The sequence below is a fragment of the Antechinus flavipes genome, chromosome 2, assembly GCF_016432865.1.
Source record: "Antechinus flavipes isolate AdamAnt ecotype Samford, QLD, Australia chromosome 2, AdamAnt_v2, whole genome shotgun sequence".
NCBI lineage: Eukaryota > Metazoa > Chordata > Mammalia > Dasyuromorphia > Dasyuridae > Antechinus > Antechinus flavipes.
Window position 1 is genome coordinate 47253881 of NC_067399.1, and position 23236 is coordinate 47277116.

Here is a 23236-nt window from a genome sequence, read left to right on the forward strand (position 1 = left end):
TCAGAAGGCAGTTGGGTTTCCCCTCATTGGGAGACTATAAACAGAGTTTGGATGATCACTTATTGGGAATATTGGTAGAGACTGAACAAGACGGAATCTAAGGTTCCTTTAGCTTTTTGATTCTATGATTCTTTGATTTCTCCAAGAAGATTCTCTCACTTCTGCTTCTCACCTTGCTTGGGGAAAATATATATAACATATAAACCATGAGGAATTTACAATGAAGAACTATAACCCATGAAAAGAAGACTAAAACTGGGGGGAGGGAGAACTTGACTCAAAGTATGGCTTTGTTATTTACTACTTGTTTGTAAGAGTAGAGATCAATTAAGGAAACCAATCCAATTACCTCTCTGTCCATTCAAAGTAAGTGATACCATAATGAGATGAAAACATGCCTCAACCAATCAAAGACATTAGACTAAGTCCTTGATCTACTACAGTAGTGTTGCATAGAAAGCATAGTTGGATTGGCTGAAAAAACTCAATTATGCCCTAGGGATTGTCTATAAAATAACAGCCAATTTTTGTTTTTTGGTTGGTTGTTTTAATCTTGTCAAACTCTTAGTGACCCCTTAGGATTTTCTTGACAAAGACACTGAAATGGTTTGCCATTTCCTTCTCTAGCTCATTTTACAGATGAGGAAATTGAGGCAAACAGAGTTAAGTGATTTGCCTATGTTCACATAGTAAGTATCTGAGACTGGATTTGCATCCAAGAAGAAGAGTCTTCCTGACTTCAAGCCCAGGACTCTATCCACTATACCACCTAGATGCCCCAATTCAGACTTATTAAGAGAAAAATGGAAAAGGCATTCCAGTTATTCCCTAAAAAAATCAATTGTGGGGAGGAAAAGAGTTCTAAGGCCTCAGCCTTTTTCTTGTTCTTGGAATCCTCCCTATCCCACCTTGACCAGATAAAGATCCAGAATTTAAGAAATTCAGAGAACTTCTCACTTTCCTATTACCATCCTAGAAGCACAGTGCCTAAAATATAGTAGGCACTTAATTAATACTTGATTGATTGCAAAAGAATGAGTCAAAAACTTTGGCAGGAGGCAGGTGTTTTATACATTTGTTCTTATTTTACCATGTTAGTAATCATCCTTTTCTAAAAGCTAATTGAGCCTGGGTGACTAAATCATATCAAATGAAAAATCACTACAGAAAGAACACCAGTGGGGGCTCAAAAGTATAACATATCCAAAAAATGTCAGCTTCATTTCTTCAAATCTAACTCCCAGAACCCTGAAAAAAGATAGCCAGAGATAAGTTCTGGGGACCTAATGAATCAGTATAAGGGGAGTTGAGATAAGGATGATGGGATACATATGTGTATCATAGATAGCATGACGAACATGGAGTCAAGAAGACTTGAATTCATTTTCCGTCTCAGATACTTCTATGTATGTGGCCCTCAACCTCACTTATAAAACAGGGATAATAATAACACCTAACTCAATTTTTGAGTATCAAGAAGTGGGGAAAAAAAGTCAAGTGTTTTGCAAATATTAAAGTGGAGAGAGAGAGAGAGAAAGAGAGAGAGAGAGAGAGAGAAGAAGGGAGAGAGAGAACATATAGCCATATCTCAATAGATAAATCAATAAATAGATGGATAGATAGATAGATCATTATTACTTCTCTGGACCTCAGATTCCTTAAGTATAAAATAAGATATTTGGACTTGATAATGGCTAAAGTAACTTCTATAATAGTTCTAGGTCCATGATACAATTAGTGACTATTTTGAGAAAAGTTACATTAGCTTCTGTGATAAATGCATAACTTATTCAATATCTCAAAAAAATTCTCCTCTTGGACTTTTTCTCTTTTGAGTTCACCCCTGCATTAAAGAGTAAGATTTTCTAAAATCTTTCGCTGCCTTGAAAAAAGTCACCAGTGGAGTTTTTGAAAGCAAGCTGGAACTTATTTGCACAAGCAATTTCAAATGTCTGGACTTGAAGAAGTGGGGAAGGGGTAGGGGGGAGGAGGGGGTGTTTCTAAAATTTCAGCCAGATTCTGTTTAATGTGCATGCGATTGCCTTAGCATTGGCCATAATGAGATCATCAAACAGAAACCCAGAGCAGCTCTGGAGATAGCAGAAGTGTCCTAACTGCACCCTGCTTTTACTGCAGGCTAATGTCAGCACAGTCTCCGGGACTTGTAGGTCCTAATCAGTACTTAATATGATGGGCTTCTGAAATGTGGAAGGCACTCTAATTCAGCATGATGCACCCTTATCTATTAGGAATAGAGGCCTGGAGAGCTGGAGAACTGACACCAAATGGTTCAAAATATTCGTTCCTTCTCCAAGCCAAGTAACATGAAAAAGCTTTCAAAATATGGAGTCCTAGCAAAAGAAGGGACCATAAGCTCAGATGGGTTAATGTAAAGCAAGAAAAGATATAAAGCAAGAGAAAAAGTCAATTGATTTACTTCAATACACAATTAATGGTAACTCTCTATCAATCCTAAGCCTCTATAAGGTTAGCTACATGGCACAGTGTATAGAGCACTAGGTCTGGAGTCAGGAAGATTCACGATCAAATCTGGCCTCAGACACTTCCTAGCTGTGTGACTCTGGGCAAGTCACTTTATTTTGTGTGCCTCAGTTTCCTCATCTATAAAATGAGCTGGAGGAGGAAATGGCAAACCATTCCAGTATCTATTAAGTATTCTGCCAGGAAAAACACACACACAAAAAAAGAGACAGACATGACTAAAAAACAACTGAGCAACAACAAAGTCTCTGTAGGTATATTAAAAGGCAAAAGATCAGTGAACTTGGAGTTAGGGCAGTGATAAGTATAAGAAGGATTTATAATCCTATTTTACATGACCTTTGTCCTATCATTTAATTTTTCTGAGTCTCAATTTCCATAGCTGTAAAATAAATAACAAAAGAAAAATGGCTTGTAATGACAATTCAACCCAGATGAGTCCTTAAGGAACTAGATTTATTTCAAGTGTAGATTATGCCAGAAAATGGCAGGAACTTTGCAATATTAGATCTTACTAGATATCTTGCAAGACATGACCTGGTAGCTAGAATTATACCTTAGAATCTGCCAGACCAGTTCCCACACCACAAAGGCAGATCTGAAAATATCTCTGAGAATTCAGCTTTAAATTAGAACCAGACCGCAAGCAGAAACTATTACCCATAATCACCCAAGCATACCATTGAACCATAGAAATTTAAGAATGTTTTTTAACAGATATGGCTGTACCAAGTACTCATCTTCTCCAAACCAAGTAGAATAAAAAGCTTTCAAAATATAGAGATCTAGCACAATTCTAGGCAAGTCAGAAAGTGTTCAATGTTTCTTATGTGCTGGAACTATACTAACCAGTGGATATGCACATAAAAGCAGAAAGGAAGCTAGTCCTGGACCTCAAGAAGCTTACATTCAAATGGGATGGGAGAAAGACAATACATAAAAGGAAACTAGAAAGGGAAAAGAATAGGGGCAGAGTAAAAAAAAAAAAAAATAGAAGAAATTAAAATCATGGAAACAGAAAAAAAGTATAGACCATCCCCAGAATCCTATATGCTAATGGTAAAATGGGGGAGGCATGAGCAAGACATAATGAAGAAGTAAATTGACAAACTATCATGAAAAGAACTAAGGATCTGTGTTGGGGAATAACAAAGAATATAGATGACAAAAGACTCCTGTAAACTCAGGCAGAGGATTATGGACTTGGCACTCAGCTAACAGGTTCAATAGTTATGTCTTCACTTCAGTCTACATGATTTACAGAGAATTTTGTTTGAAGAAAGTTTTGATACCTCCAATTCAATCTTGCCAAGAAGGATATCAATACCAATGAAGAATTTCTTTGATGAATTTGAAAAAAAAATTTTAAGAAGTAAAATGTTTAAATGATTGCTTTTTGTCCATCTGAGACATGCCTTTTTTATTAGGCATTTAGCTCTATGAATACCAGAGACATAATAAATTATGCAATTCCTTAGTGCCATATCTAAGATATTTTATATGCAAAATCCTTAAATTAATGCAACTTTATTAGTGTTGCAAATTTAAGTGTATAAATAGCCATGTAATAGAATATATTCATCAGGGTAACTAGTGTTTAAAACCCCTCCTAGATAGTCCTCTATAGCCATGTTTTCAAACAGGCACAAAATGTACAAATTAATCTGAATATTATTTATATAATTACTAGATACAAATTATTCCCCATTACTGTCCCTTTTGTCCAGGATTTCCCATCTATCTTCACTCTCATCTATTTACTTGAGATGGAATAGAGGAAGGACAAAAGGATGATTGGATGGATAGATGGATAGATGGGTGGATGGACAGATAATGAACGAATACCGCTTTACAAGTTGTGGTGAGAGGTTGTGATCGTTTGAAGGCAAGAGAAAGGGAAGTATTGGGAGCCATGGCATTGTGTAAAGAGTGCTTCATTTTTGTTCCTTTTCTTTAGGAATATATTAAATCTGTCATTGACTTGCTAATAACCTATCTATCTTCTTCCTCAGCATTCTCAGGAAATATTCTCAGAAGAAGGATGCTATCTGGGGAAAAAAGTAGAGTTTATAAACGATACCTCTTCCTACCAAATTTAAGTTCTAATTTTGATTGGTTATTAGCCTTTACCATTGTCACTGTTCATTCCCTATTTTTTCATATTACAAAGGACACAATAAATTTATAGCTTCATCCCTTAACCTTCATCCTGCTTCACTATTGTCTATGGATGCACGGACAATTAAAGAGCAACAGGGATGGTGCTCTAATGTACTTCCCAAAGAATCAGAGAAATCAGAGAATTTCTCTCAGCAAAAGAGAATTGCTTTGAGCAGCAAAGAGAGCATGCTATAGGTTGGGCAAGGTAGTCTCTCAGGATGAAATCAAATAAAAACTGACCAAATACCTTTGTATATATTAATTTCATGAATTTCAGATTAAGGAATGGCTGACAAAATGTATATGATAACAGAAACCCAATTAAAAATAGGCTTTGTGATAACCTAAATAAATGTTTTGTAATGTAAATATTTGGATCAGACTTCAAAACAATTATCATTTTATCTTATGTATACTTTTTTTTAAACTTCATATATTGGATAAAGAAAAGTCATTTGATTTTCTAATTTCAAATTAGTTCAAAAACAAATTATGTTCCCTTTTTTTAATGATTCAATTTAAGCAAATATTTTAAATTTAAATTAGATATTTCTCTGTGTAAAGTTTTTGCAACTGTATTTTCTTGACCCCACCACCACTGTCTTCCTCGTAGATATGTCACATAAAGGATCTATGATTTCATAAAGTTAGGTATGGAAAATCTTCCGCCAAGAGGCTCTCAAGTCTATGACGTAGTAGTATTAAGAAGTTGCTTGAAATACAGATTCAAAATGATTTGACTAGGATCATACATAATCAATATGCATCAGAAGCAAGATTTGAATCTAGGTCCTTTATCCCTTCAAGTTGAACATTCTAATCCACTGGGTCATGCTGCCCCTAGAACTCAGGTGTGCGGTGATGATTAATTAGATAGTGTTTATAAAGCACTTTGAGCTCCTTAGAGAAAAAATGCTTCTTAAATAGAAGGAACCAGTGTCCCAGATAGATATAATGACCCCATGTAAATACAACCAGCCTCCCATTTATAAAATAGACTCTCTAAATACACACATAACAAGCCATAGTTAGCACATTCAAACACTATAAAATAAATGATTGGCTTTTTTTTCCCTTTGGATCATGCAGTTGGGACTAATTTTGTAAATTTGAAGGTTATCCCTAAATAACCAAATCCTCATTTGCACTGCTAACTAGCTCTTTAGTACATCTGCAAATAGAACATATTACATTCCTATCATCTAACAACTTTCCCATTAGCTACAGTAAATACTCTGCACTTTTGTTACCAATCAGTTCCCCATAGAGTTATGGGTTATAAGTTTAATCGTTTCATTTGCATATCCAGCTGAGGTAAATTAGAAAATTCACCAGTACTCATTACACTTTATTGCTTTACAAACACAGATGTCTACTTTGCCAGGCCTGCTTAACCCTGACCTACTAAAGGAAGAGACTGAAAAAATGCAATGAGAAAATTGACACTGTGCTCTCTTGGCTTCCCATCTATGGACTACTCTCAATTTATTTTTTAAAAAAGGGAGAAAACAGACTTTTTGAAACACCAGCATCATCCTAAAAGATACCCACAAATGGGATTTGACTTTGGCTGGTTTTCCAGATTAGATTAAACATGGCTTTAAGATTGCTTCCTGGTGATATTCAGTATAAAACAGAGGTGTCACACCTCCATGTCATGGACTTCTTCAGCAATATCAGATAAAATAAAATACATATGATTACAAAGAAAACCAACTTTGTTGAAACACAGCTATGAAAATATTATGAGTTCCATATTTATGGAGCCCCTTAAATCTATCCACACACCCCTTATGGGTCAGTGAACCTCAAATTAAGAATTCCTGGTCTGAGCAAAGGAACTATATATATACAGCAAGTTCATGGTTTTGAAAAAAAATGTTAATTACCCAAACAGGGAGGCAAGGGGAACCAGCTTACTGTTATCTACTTTGGGGTAAAAGCTGGTAATCTTACCCCATGTAATGTAAAGGAAAATCCAATTTTTAAGTTTCATTTAATCATAGACATAAGGGATCTTGGAGGTTATCTATTCAAATCAATTCAACAAATATTTATTAAGCACCTATTATGTGCCAGGCTTTATGCTCTAGGTTGGTGATACAAATGAGAAAAAGGCAGTCCTTGTCTTCAATGAGTTTATAATCAAATGGAATGATTTTAAAATGCTAACAAGGATACTAAAAAAACAGGAATGATGGCCACCAGAGGGTTCCTGGATGCAGGACTGAAACCAAACAGAGTTGCTATTGGAAAATGGAGAGTTACCTGGAAAGTTCAGATCTGAACTCCTTATGAAGGAAGACATTGGAAGTAATTTGCTGTTTCATCTTCCAATCAAAGAAGACAGAGAGAGAGAGAAAGAGAAAGAGACAGAGAGAGACAGAGACAGAGACAGAGACAGAAAGAGAGAGAGAGAAGAGAGAGAGAGAGAGAGAGAGAGAGAGAGAGAGAAGAGAGAGAGAGGAGAGGAGAGGAGAGGAGAGGAAAAGAAGAAGAGGAAGAAGAAGAAGAAGAAGAAGGAGAAGAAGAAGAAGAAGAAGAAGAAGAAGAAGAAGAAGGAGAAGAAGAAGAAGAAGAAGAAGAAGAAGAAGAAGAAGAAGAAGAAGAAGAAGAAGAAAGAAGAAGAAGAAGAAGAAGAAGAAGAAGAAGAAGAAGAAGAAGAAAGAAAGAAAGAAAGAAAGAAAGAGGAGGAGATGGGAGGGAGGGAGAGAGAAGGGAAGAAGAAAAGGAGAGGTAGGAAAGGAAGGAAAGGGAGGGAAAGAGAAAGGAAAGGGGAAGGGGAAAGGAGAAAGGAGAAAGGAAAGGAGAAAAAAGGAAAGGAAAGGAGAGGAAAGGTGGGAGGGAGAAAGGAAGGAAAGGAGGAAGGAGGGAAGGGAAGGAGGGAAGGGAAGGAGGGAAGGGAAGGAGGAAAGAAATATCTAAAAAATTATAAAAGCAGATTTGGAGTAGGGGAAAGCATTGGTAACTAGAAGCATAAAAGTTTCTGACACATGACAAATGATGGTAAATATATTCAGCTTCAAAAGCTGAGCCAATCAGCATGGTTGAAATTTCAGGTGAGCATCAGCTTAACCCGGCTGAGACATGATGTCAAAACCAATCAAAGTATTGGGACATCCAAGATCATTTCTTCAACAATTGCCATATCCAAAGTAAATGCTTCTGCTAGGATCTCAAGTATATGTTTGTATATATCATAAATTTTCGTTTTTTCATCCCTCTCTTTCTTTTTCCTTATATCTTGTCTAATTTTCTTAAGATGAACTAAAACAAAAACAAACATGTTGGGGGGAGATCATGGATAATAAGAGAAGTACTTATAGGACTGGAGAAGTGTGAATATTCCAATTTGGAAGAGAAGAAAAGAAGTTAGACTCTGTAAACTATAGGCCAATGGGCTTAACTTCAAATATATTTTTAAATGAATAGTATAGAAGTAAATATAGAATAGCATACTAGAGACAAAAAGTATTTTGGAAAGGGCACTGGACTTGGCAGAAGACTTGGAGTCATTCATTACAAACAAAAAAACCATGGGGCTATAAAGCAAAGAATATTGCATATCATAACATCTGCAATTTATGTTGGAAGGGACCTTCAAGGCCATTGAACCCAATTTTACAATTTTAGACATGATTTTACAGATGAGAAAACTGAGGTGGAGAGAGAATAAGTGACTTTTCATCCCTCTTTTTGCTTCTTTATGTCTTGTCTGCTTTTCTTTTAATGTTTCTTATAGAGATTGAACATCACTCGTACCCAGTAAAATTGAATCTGTCTCTGGCTGGATTAGGAAGGAAAACTTTCAACAGCCTCTGGAGGAGCTATGAGACCAAGCTAAGTTCTTCCAGACTCTGAGGCATCACTTTATTAAAGAAAAATGGGCTCATCATCCAAGGTTTTCCCTTTCTGAAGAAACAGAATGCCTTCTTCTGGAAGAACAGGTTCATTATCAAGGGAAGCTCCACCATTTTCTGGAGGAAGAGGGATCCCTTCCAGAGGAGAGGCATCCTCCCTTTACAAGTGAAGCCACAGAGATCCAGAAATAGCAAACTATTTTTCCAAGACAAACAGGTACAGAATTTGAACTTGAACTCTCTGTCTCCTGATGCAGTAATCTTTCCACTGATAAATATTACCAGCTTCCAATTCTGGAATTTATTCTGGACTTGTGTGCAAATGACAGATGGTCCCATGAAACTAAGATCTACTGAAATTTTTGGAAGATCAGGAAAATTCATCTTTGTGAATTCATATCCAGCCTCAGACACTTACAAAGGTAGCTATGTAATGTTGGACAAGTCACTTTATCCAGTTTGCCTCAATTTCTTCCTTTGTCAGATGACATGAAAAGGAAATGGCAAACCATTCCAAAATCTTTGCCTAGAAAATCCCAAATGGGGTTGCAAGGTGTCAGATACAGCTGAAACAATTGAACAACAACAAAAAGTGTTCTGAAGTTGGCAAAACAATTTACAAATGCTGGGATATTTTATCTCCACAAGAATCTTGGGAGATAAATGCTATTTTTGGCCTATTTTGCAGAGGAGAAAACTGAAGCAGAGAAAGCTAAAATGACTTACCCACATTCACACAGTTATGAATGTCTAAGGTCACATTTGAACTCAGGATTTACTTCTAACTCCAATACTTTACTACTGCACTGCCCAGCTCCTTTGCCATCACCGTCCCAGACCAACAGCAATCCGAATTTTCATCCCAGAAACAGATTTTCATCAGAATAAAAGGATGAGACACAATATACTAAGTTTATTTTTGGCCAACTGCCTAATCTTCAGTGCATGATCCCTAGTTATCATTAGTCCGGCAATGAAATCCCTTAGGCCTTGGGAATAGGTCAGCCTTTATGTTCCGGGCAACAAAAGACATTTAAATGCAAAATGGTAAACACAGCCCAAGTCCTGGCTGATATGTTTCTGCATGAGACTCGACTAATAGACCATTATACACCTGCAGAATCCTGTTGCTGAAAGGGACCTAGAGAGGTTACCCCCTCGAGCCTCCTGCCAAACAGGAGTCCTCAAAGTCTAAACAAATGGTTGCCTCTGCAGGTCTAAAACCTCTCCAGGGACGGCACCGCCTGTCAAAAACAGCTCAGCCTCCATTTTGGCAGCACGGCCGCTAAGTGAGGATCTATAAGCCTGGGAAACTGATCAATACTCTCTGGGCTACAGGAATATACCATGAACATGTCTACAAGACAGAAAACAGCACCGACAATTCCCAGTGGCCTGACTTTAAAACAACCCCAGTCCACCTGATGAAACATTTAATCAACTCCGGTATTTGAAGCCATCATGTTCTAAGGGATCCGGGGGAGGTTTTCAGCGAAACCCATTGATTAGTGTTGTTTCGTCTTCCAAAACAATCCCTCTTCTCCACACTGAGAGGTTCCAGTTCTGATTCACCGGCTGGATATGTCTAACTAGTCCTATAACATGACTCCCCGAGAAATCAGGTCTTGTAACTCATCACCAGTCTTTATACGGGGCTTTAAAGTTTGTAAAACACAGGTACGTATGTTATCTCACCAGATTCTCACAACCACCCTGCCGAGCAGGTGCATTTATTATCCTCATGTATCGATGAAGCAAAAAGCAGATAAGTGAATAGCCAGGGTTATTTCCAGACAGGTGGAAAGTGTCTGAAGCAAGATTGTAATTCAGAGCTTCCTGCCCCAGTGCCATGGTCACTAGTAGTTCTCTTCAATCTTGGTCAATTGGGTTTATTTCCAGAATCATAACCAGCAAGTGCTGGTACTCAAGTCAAATAACTAAAAGCTGCAAGTTAGAGCCACAGAAGATACCCTTGAGATTCTTTTATCATTAAAGACAAATCCACTTAGAGAATAGAAAAAACATGTCAAAGTTTAGGAGACAAATCCCTTGGGGAACGACATAGAGACCCTGCTGCTGTAGGACAGGCAACTGTTGCTCAGAGAAGAAATTGAGCCAGAAAGGAGCTCTTTTGGGGGGCATTCAAGATTCTAGAAGAAGCAGCTTGCTATTTCTTAAATTTTATTTTAATAATATATTATTTTTCCAGTTACATGTAAAGATGGTTTTCGACTTTCATTTTTGTAAAATTTCGAGTTCCATCTTACATTCTCTCTGTGGTCTGTGGTGAGATGATGAATTTAGACTTATTTTTCAATAGGTGAAACTAGCATATAAATCGAAGTTAAGTGGGAGATTCAGGTCTTCAGCTATTGCTCTTGAAATTCAGCTGCTGAAATGATATGGATCCATTGCTGAAATGTTTCCAGCAACCAAACTATCTAGTTGGAATTTTGTCTGTTCCAGATTTTCATCTTGACATCATACTAATTGTTTCCCTCCAATCAAATTTTTTCATCAGTCATATAAGGAAAGAAAGCTTATTATTTCCTTCCATTCAAGCTCCTTTTTTTTTTTAAGAAAGTAATGTTCCAGATTTGTATAAAAAATCTACAGATTCTTAGATTAGATTAGACCTGAGGTCATTTAACGCAGGCCACCTCTGAAAAAAAAAGTCCCCTTTCCAGGCTAGAAATGTTTATTGGTTGGCTGACTAGCATACTCAATAGCGGGTCATTCAGTTATTGTGTGAATGAAAGCTTTCAGTGAAGGGGACAGAAAGTGAACTTGTCTTTCCCATTAAGGCTCTTGGATTTCTTTAATACAGTGTTTTATTGCCCTCTTTGAAATGTGCTGTTAAGAGAGAATTAGCACCTCTGGGGTAAGGACCTGCCACCACCTTTGGTGTCCATCTTCTCCCAACTCTCACTTGTGGTTCCAAAAAGTTGCTCCAAGTTGTACAATGGCCAGACCCTGGCAAAACTATCTTGGCTGATGGACTAAACCAGGTTGTGTGTAATTGACAGACCTCCAACCTATCAGTGAGTAAAGGGAATGTCAACCCCAAGTATAGGAAGACTTCCCCCAGTGAAATGGGCAGATGAGAACAATTTGTTCCAATGGCCATGAGTGAGGCTGCAGAAAGTGATGGGGAGCACTTAGTATTTGAGTCAGATATCAAAGACACCAAGGTAATCTGCTGAATCCCCAATCATCGCCAGTCAAATTAACTTTTGTCCTGCCACTAGACCTCAATGACTTTGGAAGAGAGAATAAGGCTAATAACTTTGTGCAATTCTGCCTCATTTAAATCCAACTCACAAGTCAGTCAAGATATCACCGGCAAGGTCTTCAAATGAAAGACAAACAACCTTCTAAAGGGAAAGAACTTCTTATCTCTAGGAATGAAGTCTGTTGCATTGTCTTTTCTTTTGTTCCTCATTCTGAGTCACTCATTCTGCCATTACAGACAGTTTTTATGAAAACTGTTTTTCTAAGGGAGTAACTATCCTATAAATTGTTTTTATTTTTACTTTAATTATACAACAGAATTCTTCCCAAGGACACTGTGACATAAAGGTCTAGTGGTTCCATTTCAGGATGGCTGCCATTACTGCATAGCATCACAGAGAAAGTTTGCTAGAATGTAGAGAGAGAGCAGGATCTGAAGTCAGCAATCATGGCTTCCACTATGAATTTGGAGTATGTGGGAAAATCGATTTAAACTTTGTTTCATCTTTGGTGAAATGGGACAAATATTATAAAAGCCACCTAGTTCACATATTTTACATAGCCTGAATGAGCTACTGTATATAAAAATATCTTGAAAACTGTCAAGTATTATATTCCTTCCTTCTTTCCTTCCCTCCCTTCCTCCCTTATTCCTTTCTCTCCTCCCTCCTTTCCTTTCTTTCTTCCTCCCTCTCTCCCTTCCTTCCTTCTTTCCTTTTTTCCTTCCTTCCTTCCTTCCTTCTTTCCTTCTTCTTTCATTCCAAGAATGTCTAAAAGAAGTATGGTCTATTATATACTATACTCTGGTACCTTACTGTGGTATGATGGTGAGCCTTGGTTCTAGATGGGTATAGAAGAAGAAAATAAGCTCTGGTAGATATTTCCACATTAGAAAAGCTTTTAAGTATGGTATGAAAAAAAGCTAAGTGACTTGATGTCAGGGGAACTTGAGTTCAAATCAATCTAAGACACTGCTACTTCACTTCTCTGCCTCAGTTTCCTCCTCTGTAAAATAGGGGATAATAATAGCACCTATCTCTCAAAATTGTTGTGAGGATAAAATGAGTCGATATTTGTAAAGTATTTCAAACTTTAAAGCTCTATGGAAATATTAGTTATCATTAATATTATTTGTTTGCATCTTCTTTCTGAGATCCAATCTCACTCATTGGAAAGGGGGCTCATCACCAACAAGCTGACTACCTTTGATGAATTCTTTGGCCATGGTACCATGTAAAATCTCTGGAAGACCAATAGTAGGTGAAGATAGAATGGGTTTAGGTTTGTTTATTTTTTCTAAGGTAATAAGTAGTACAATTGTTTGTTTTTTTCTAAAGTAGTAAGTTTATAATTGACTAGGAAAATAAAGAGAGAGACATGACCCACCTTTCCACTCCTTCAGTGGTTGATCTACTGGATTCAGTGGTATCCAAGGGCATCAAAGCACAGTATCCCTGATATTATTCCATAACCCTTACTTTGAAAAACACTGGTCTAGACTATGAAATCCCATTAAATAGACATCTTTCTCTAACATTATACACACTTACGTGCATCTTGGGATAAACAATGCAAATGAACAAATGAGCTGGCACAAAACTGAGCAGAAGAAGAAAGGGCTTGGCTGCCTTTGGAAAACTGAAGCTATTTTAACAACCTCAAACTTCTCCTTGAAGAGAAAATTCATCTTTTTAATATAGATGTCCTACCATTGTATGACTGTGAATCCTGAAACATTGCAGTCTACAAAGAATTAAAAATGAGTATCATCCAGAGGGAGTAGAGACGTGGACATGAATAGGCTGAACCACTTGGCAAACAAGATATTATAACGGGAAAACATCAAAAAATGTGTGAGCAAAAAAGGATTTGGGTCAGCCATATGGTAAGGGATTGACAATGTGCCCCACTGGAACCTTCACACTGATGAGAATAAGGAAGAGCCCCAGCACATCAAGTAAACCCCTCATGAGCAACTTAGGAGAAGCCATGGGAAAGAGTTCCAAAGGAAGGGTGGGAGTAAATGGGTTGGGATCTGCACTGATGGATATCATCAAATACCCATACCAATTAGGTCACAGATCCATGGAATAGATCAATATAACAAAGTATTATAGCATGGTTAAAAAATGCAAATATGTATCTCAAAAGGAAATATAAAAACACCTATATCCAGTAAAATACAGTGAAACCATCCAATTTGTGTTTGTGTGTGTGTGTGTGTGTGTGTGTGTGTGTGTGTGTGTGTGTGTGTGTAGAAAGAGAGAAGAGAGGAAAGGGAGGGAGGGAGGAAGGAAGGAAAGAAAAGGGGAGGGAGAAAGGAAGGGAGGGTGGGAGGGAGAGAGGGAGCAAGGAAGGAAGGGAGGGAGGAAGGAAGGAAAGGAAAGGAAGGAACAAAGAAACAAACAAGAGAGAAAGAGGGTAGGGAAGGATAAGGGGAAAGAAGAGGGAAGGAAAAAAAACTAGAAGTGATAGAATTCATCATACTTGAAAGGAGATACAGAATAAAATTATTTCCCTTATTTATTGTCAATCATTCTTTTAGGTATATCTTAGTAAATGCTAGGAGAGACTGTGAAAGATTTGACCCCCTGGATTCTTTCATTAGTTGTTTTGATGACAGCTATTTAATTTAGATTAATATTTTTAAAACTTAAGATATGAATATAAAATTCTAATGTAAAAATTAAATAATTTTTATAATTATAAAATTCTAGTCTAATTTTGTCCCTCTTTATCATATAGATGAGGTTTAGAAAGGTTACACAATTTGCCCAAAGTTACAAATAAATTAGGGAAATCTAGGATTCAAAATGCCCTACTCATTCACCACTCGCCACATACCCATCATCACAACATTTCATGGAATCAAATTTCTTGTAGGTCATTTAGCATTGAGTTCAATTAACCTAAACCTAGGTAGTCCTACAAACTCACCCTCCTGCAAATATTGAACTAGCTACTTTCCTCTTAGAGGAGAGAGAGACAGAGAGAGAGAGAGAGAGAGAGAGAGAGAGAGAGAGAGAGAGAGAGAGAGAGAGAGAGAGAGAGAGAGAATATGTTTAAGGCAAAAACAGACATTATTTCTGAGTCACAGAAATGAGAAGTAATTAAGTTGTTGTCCATTGTACTACCAGATGGGATTTTGCAGGTGTTACAGTGGAAAGAAAGGACAGTTTCTTGGCCTTCATAACTGTTTGCATCACAATTGATCATGTTTGATGGCTGTCAAGACTACTCTGGTATGTTTCACTCCATATGTGGACTGATAGGGACAACACTGGCTTAACACACTCTTTCCACCATAATCTTTGCATTTTCCTGCTGCTTCGGGACTTTCTAAAGTCTAATTCTCCCTCCCAGTCTCTTATTTCGCTCACTTCCTTCCATTGCAGAATTCCCTGTAAGATATAAGTAAATATAAACAAAGAAATGTATCTTCCAAATCGACAATTTCAATATTCTATTCTGAATATGTCAGGAGGAGGAAGTGGAGGACAAGAAGAACAAAGAAGGAGGATGAGGAGTAGAAGGAGGAAGAGGAAAAGGAGGAGAAGAAAGAGGAAGAGAAGGAGGAGGAGGAGGAAGAGAAGGAGGAAGAGGAGGAGGAGGAGGAGGAGGAGGAGGAAGGGAGAGAGGGAGGAAGGAGGAAGGAGGAAGGAGGAAGGAAGGAAGGAAGGAAGGAAGGAAGGAAGGAAGGAAGGAAGGAAGGAAGGAAGGAAGGAAGGGAGGGAGGGAGGGAGGAAGGAAAAACAAGGGGAAAAGGAGAGAGAGAGAGAAAGAGAATATTTTAAAGAGTCATCTAAATGACAGGGTATTCTCTTTCTATCACTTTTATTTTCAGGTTAAGAGGTTATTAACCTGGAACTTGGGGTGGATGAACATCAATTATACCAACAGAACAGATAAATGAAATTCAAATTAAAAATTAAACACACACAACCGTTCAGACAGCATAAGATTTCTAACAGGATTTTTAATCGGAAAAATGAAGAGTAGACCAGCTTTCTCCACTGTAATTGTCACATACGTTGAATAAGGGAGGAAATATATGAAAAGATATAAACCATTTTTTAAAATTAAAATATAAAGAGTAGACCTCTTCTTACCTGTATCTCTCATTTCACAAATTCCATTATGACAAATCTATTTTAATTTCATTGATTTTGTGGTTGTCCTTTAAATAAAAGAACACTATTTCTGGAAAATTTTTCATGTGCAGTTTATTAGGATTCAAGTTAGAATAGCAAATGAGCTCATAGGATCACAGATTTAAAGCTAGAAGAGATATTACAAAAGGTCATTTAATGAAGTGTTACAATGCTTGGGTCATTAGAATCAGGAGCATTGAGTTCAAATCTGTTCTCAGGTACTTCCTTGGAGTGTGATCCTACCCAAGTCATTTAACTTCTGTTTGCCTCAGTTTCCTCATCTAGAAAATAGGGACAATAATAGCCCCTACCTCCTAGGATGTAAAGTTTATAAAGTTTTTGCAAACCTTAACACATGATATGAATACTAGCTATTATTGTTACTTTATAGATTAAGAAATGAAGCCCAGAATGGTTATGTGTCTTGATTTACACATTTACAGTTGGACAGGATGTCAGATACCATCTAGTCTAACCCCTCATTTTATAGATAAGAAAAATGAGGGTTTGGGTGTTATTTAAGTTACTTAAATTTGTTCAAGGTCACAGAAGTAAAATCTACACCATGTTTCCCCCTCTTTCTATGGCATCACATCATCTCCCAATTCATCTTTGAGTATACACAAGAATTCAAGTCACAGAAGCACAGATTTGTAAAGCTGAAAAGGTCCTTCCTTTGAGTCATCCTGCCCAAGCTGTGCCCAAACAATTACTCCCTCTATCTCCCTTTTTCCTTGAAGACCGTTGATGAGTAGGAGTTCATCACTTCCCAATGAAACCATTCCATTTTCTAATACCGTAGGATTATCGTTTACAGAAACAATATACACTTACACACACATACATATACACAAGATAAATGAGAAATTCTTCAACAAAGAGAAGGTACAACTGAGTATAATATGGAATTCAAGAAGGGGAGGAATGTGAAATAATGCTGGAAAAGTTGACTGGAAATAGTATAGATCTGGGATGAGGAACTGTCATATCATATCCTAGAGGCAATAGGAAGTTACTGAAGATCTTTGAGCAAAAAAGTAAAATGTCTAAATATATACTTTAAAAAGATTATTTTGGCAGCAATATGAAGGTTGGATTAGAAAGGGAAAAAAACTAGAAATGGGGAATTTATTTACTAAATTACTAAATTTGTAAAATTTAGTGGTAATAAGGACCTGCTTGATAAGAAAAAAAAAAATAAGAGTAATGTTGAGAAGGTACAATCAACAAGAACTAGCAATTGATGGATACGGTAAATGAAAAAGAGAAAAGAGTCATAGATGATGTTAAGGCTACAAACTTGGCTCAATGGGATGATACTGGTATCTTTAATAGAAATAGGAAAGTTTAGAGAAAGAACAAGCCAAGAAGAGATAATTACACTTAGGTTATCTCTATCATAGAATTCTTCCAGGTATCAGGTGGCTCTATTGCAGCTTCCTTCCCCACCGTCCCCATCATAATCTATCTTTTATCTGACACAGTTTTTCTTTTCTCTTAGAGAAAGAACAGGCTAAGAAGGGATGATTGCTGTTTTAAATGTGTTAAGTTTGAGATGATTATAGAACATCCAGACACAAATGTCCAGCAGGTACTTGGAGATACAAGACTGGAGTTTAGGAAAGAGGTTAAAGTTGGATAAATAAATTTTTAAACAGCTAGATGGTATAGTGGATAATAAAAGCTAGCATTTAAAGCACTTTACAATTATCATCTCACTGGATCCTCACAATAATCCTAAAAGGTAGCTACTCTTATTATCCTCATTTTACAAATGAGGAAATTGAGGCAAAGGGAGATTAAGTATCTTGCTCAAGGTCACACAGAAAGTTAAGTTTTTGAAGCAAGATTTGAACTCAGGTTTTCCTGACTCCGTAAAACCTGAAAAGTGCTGGACTTGAAATCACAAAAACCTGAGTTCAAATGTTGCCTCAGAAGCTTACTCTCTTAGCCCTGGGTCACAAATCACTTGGTCTCTATTTGCCCTCAAGTTTTTTCATTATAAAATGGGGGAAATTATAGCAGGCTTGTTGGGAGGAGAAAATGAAATAATATTTCTAAAAAGCTTTGCTAATCTGAGGGGAATAATGAAATAATATGAGGGGAAAAATTGAAACAGAAGGTTTTGTAATTGTCAATGCTGAAAAACTACCCATGCATATATCTTGTAAATAAAAAGCTATAATTTTAAAAAATCTTACAGTAATATATAAATGCATTGTATTGTTTTACAGATATGATCATTGAACCCATAGAAAGTGATGAGATCACCAAAGGAGAGATGGTAAAGAAAAAAAGAAAAAACTGTGCCAGATGAAAGATAGATTATGATGGGAGTGGAGGAGAGGGAAGCTAAAATAGAGCAACCTGATATCTGGAAGAATGCTAAGAATATGATAGAGATAACCTAAGTGCAATTTTCTCCTTTACTACCTCAAATGGACTAGAAAAACATGTCACAGAGTAGAAAATATAGCACTGTCAAGAAGAAAAAACCTACATTTAAACAACAACCAAAAAAAAAAATCTGAAACATACTGGGAAAAAAAAAACTACCATAATGCAATTCTTATAGAAAAAAAAAATAATACTTGAGGACAAGTTTACCAGCCTAAGGTTCCTGGTGCTACTATCTTCAGTCCCAAGCTACAACTTTTCCCAAGGTTGGTTCCCAAGGCATAAAGATTGCCATTTAGTCACCAACTTTTGTAGCTAATCCCTTGAAATTCTGGAGGACACTTCCACTTCCTCAATGGGATGAAGCCAATTAGTCAGATCAGTTCTGAGACTTAAAAGAAATGACCAAGAGTAACTATAAAGTACCAGGTGCTCCATGTAGAAGAATGTGGAGGAGTCTGATATTATAACTATTTAAAACCATTCAAGAAGAAATAGGGAGTCAACAGAATGAGTGAGGAAAAGGCAGAGAAAAGACACAATTCCAAACATACATAAATTTGTACTATGAATATATATATATACCAAACAGCATGTCAGTATTTTTGAAAAATACTTTAGGCAAGTTGCAAAAAGACATAGCTAATAACACAATAATAGTAAGCTACTTGAATATTCCTGTCTCAGAGTTGGCTAAATCCATTAGACAAAGGCTCTCTGAAATTCCCTAAGGGTCCTATTCTAATCTGGTCATGACCAGAACACCCAGATTCAATCTAGGCACTGAAGAAATTCAATCTGAAAAAGGTAGATAAAGCCCTAAAGTGTTTAGAATTACATAAAATGAAAAAAAAAAATCCAAATACACAATGTCCCTACAGCTATGTACCAAGTTCTTACCTTATCCTTATTATTGACAGTAGTAGATCCCACAGAACCTTGGTTCTGTGAAAAGAACCTTTTCAATAAGAATTGTGAAAATAGAAAATAAAACAGGCAGCAGTTTGGGGAGGGAGAAAAGGTTAGACCTTTGGAAGGAAAAGGACTTAAAGAAGGAAAGAATGAGAGAAAAAGTATATATAAAGCCAGAACTCTGTGGAGGGGAAGGGAATGGAGAAGAAGGGAGAGAAGAGCAAATATAAATACAAATAAAAGCTAACTGAGAAGATGAAATGAGCAGACATTCTAAAACATGTAGACCTACGTAGAGTAAAGCTCAAGAGATGAAATGAAAATTATTTTGCTTTACGTGATTCTAAAAAACAGTATTTATAATCATGATTTCAGATAAGGAAATAAGGAAAACTGGTACTATTAAGAGACATAAAGAAATTATATCATGACTAAAATAATTTAGATGTTAAAAAAATTACTATCTTCAAATACATATATGTATATGTAATACAAGTGGATAATATAAATATGTACATATATGCATACATATTTACATATGTATGTATTTTTATAGAGTGAATAAAAATATATACCAAATGGCATTTAAGTTTTTTTAAAAGATACTTTAGACAAATTGCAAAAAGGTATAGCTAATAACACAATAATAGTATGTTTCTTGAATATTTCTGTTTCAGAGCTGGCTAAATCCAATGACAATTTTTTTTTAAAAGAGAAAATATTGAACACTAAAAAATATTGTTTGAATGACTAACATGACAATTTCTAAATGTGAATATTAAAGAATATTCATATTTTTAGTATTTGACAGTGCTTATACAAAAATTGATCATGTTCAAAGAAATCACAAATATAGAAAATCAGAAATAATAAACAAATCCTTTATTTACTTTAGGAATAGTGGCTGAATCTGTGATCTCAGTGTTATAGAAAACTTCCATGTGAGAAAAATTCTCTTTACAACCCCAGAAGAAATCTCCTCTGCAAGTTTTGAGTTACCTAAAGTACTGAAAGATTAGTGAATTGCCCAGAGTCCCGGAGACTGCATGTGTCAAGAAACAAGATTTGAACTGACATCATCCTGGACACAAGGTAAGGCCATAATACGATAAATATATAAATTGATGAAGGAAATACGGACAAAAAGTACAGACACATGGAAATTAAGTAATAATATCCTGAATAAGGATGAAAAAAATTACAGAAGCAATGTATAATTATGTTTTTAATAGCTATAATAATGGAGCGAAATACTAAAATTTATGGGAAACAGCTAAAAGTCTACACAGGGTAATTTATATCTCTGAAAACTAATTTAACAAAGTAGAAAAAGAGAGAATCAATGAACTGAGTGTACAATTAAAAATACTAAAAAATAAACAAATTTGCTATATTAAAGCAAGTACCAAAGAAGACATTTTCAGAATTAAACAGAAAATCTCAAAAGTAAAAAGTAATGCAGAACTGATAAACAGAAATAACAGCTATTTCTTAAAAATTTATAAAATCTCCAAGCTGCCAGTGAAGTTGATAGAAGAAAATAAAATTGCCAAAATAAAAATATGAATAAGAAGTTATAACAAATAGAAAAAATAAAGAGAATTATTTTTTTAAAAAGCTACAATATAATTAAATGCCAGGAAAAAGAATCTAAGAATAATTCAGATGATTTAGAGCAGTATCTACAAAAAATAAAATACCTAAACTCACAAAATAATATAATAAAACTCTTAAGCAACCTCGGCAAAAGCATTAAGCAAGCTATAAATGCCAAAGAAAAAATTGTAGAGTTAAATGGATTTACAAGTAAATTTTGTTAAATATTTTAAAAGCAATTAATGTCTGTAACACAAAAATTATTCTTAAAAAAAAAAAATCAAGACATGAGGGTTGTACCAAACTTCTTTGTGAAACAAATATGGTTCTGATACCCAATACAGGCAGAAACAAATCAAAGAGAAATATAAGCATTTTATGAATGACTACTGATACAAAAAAAATTTAAATATAATCCTTGCAAAGAAACTATATCAACATATGCAGGCAAATAATTCATTATAACCCAATTAAACTCATACCAAAAAATGTAGGAATGGTTCAGCATTCGGGAAAATAATTAGAGTAAGCTATCATATAAATAACAAAAACCTTAGAAAAACATTTAAGCAAGATAACACTATAAAATGCATATATGTAGAAGAATTCATTTTAATATGATGAAGTTCTATATCTAAAGTCAAAAACAAGCATTGTTTGCAATGAGAAAATACTAGAAGCTTTCCCAGCACAAATAAGAATAAAACATGGATGCTCTCTTTCTCTGACATTATTTGACATAATCCTAGAAATAGTATTTATAGCAATAAGGTAAGAAAGCAAAAATAAAGAATAAACCTCAACAAGGAGGAAACTAAATTATTTGCAGATATTGTACTTAGTAAATTCCCAAGAACCAGTGAAAAATTTATTGAAATTATTTGCTTCAGAAGATTAACAGAATACAAAATAAATTCAGAGAATCATCATTTCTACATAGTTCTTTTAAAAACTGGGAAGGAATTATTAGAGAGGTCCACTAAAATGCATACAAAATGCATACAGTTATCTGGGAGTTAACCTATAAAGGGCCTATGCAAAACATTTTAAGTTAACAAAGTACTCTTTTCAGAAATAAAAACAATTGAGATACATTTGGTGCTCATGGTGAGACCATGTCATTATAACAAAAATTCTATTATCCACGTTAATTTAAATCTTTAATGATGTAGCAATAAACTTGTCAATAAGATGCTTCACCGAATTTAATCAAACAATAACAATATCTATTTAGATGAATAAAAAGACTAAAAAGTAAAAGAAAATATAGAAAAGGAAAAGGGAAAAGAGACAATGGAAATATAATATCAGACTTCAAAGTGCATTATAAAGCAGTAGTTATCAAAATTGTTTTGCAATAATTATTTTAATCAGTGGAACTAATTAAATAAGCAAGAATCAGAAATAATCAAAAGGAGTAATCTAGATTTCAGAAAAGCCTGTGAAGAATTACATGACCATTGTTGAGTAAAGAGAGCAGAACCAAGAAAACACTATACACAGTAACAAGATTATTTAATGATCAACTATGATAGACTTCACTCTTCTCAGCAATACAGTGATCCAAGACAATTCCAATAGACAGTTTAGGAAATGCCATCCTCGTCCAGAGAAAGAACTATAGGAATTGAATTCAGATCAAAGCATACTATTTTTACCTTTCTTTTTGTGTTTTTTTTTTTCTCATGGGTTTTTTTTCCCTTTGTTCTGATTTTTCGTTCACAACATGACTAATATGGAAATACATTTAAGATGATTGTACAAGTGTAACCTAAGTCAAGGGGTTAAATATTATGTTGTTTAGGATATTTGGAAACCATTTGGAACTTAAATTAAATTTCCATCTGGACTTCTGAAAAGAATTGATTAGAACTTTAAAAGGGATTATTGGGAAAAGTCATTCTGCTCACAAAAGAAATAATGTGAAATTTTGAATTCTAAAATATGTCCAATGTCAGACTAAAACGTTTAAAAGTTGAAGGAAAACATGGCATTGTTGCCTGTGGTTGTGACCAGACAGAAATCAGAAATAGAGATTCAGTTAAAACTATTTGATTAATTATTATTAATAGGACTTGATGCGAAAATAAAAGAAGGCCTGGGATGCCTTTCTCTTTCCCCCAATATTTTTACTCCTTTGGAGAAAAAAGAGAGAAGGAAAAAGAGAAAAGAACAAGGTATCAGAGAGGGAAGAAAGGGATCAAATGTATGCTTTCCTGCTGAAAATCATTCAGGATTCTCTATAGATTGAATATGAAACCCTCTTTTTGGTTTTTAAAGTTCTTATTTCATAATCTGTTTCCTTCCTACCTAACAGTTTTCTTATACCTTCCTTACTTCCTTCTGTGGTCTAATGACACCGGCCTCTTTGCTGTTCCTCATATATGATACTCCTCCTAACTTTGGGTATCTTCACTGGATCTTCCT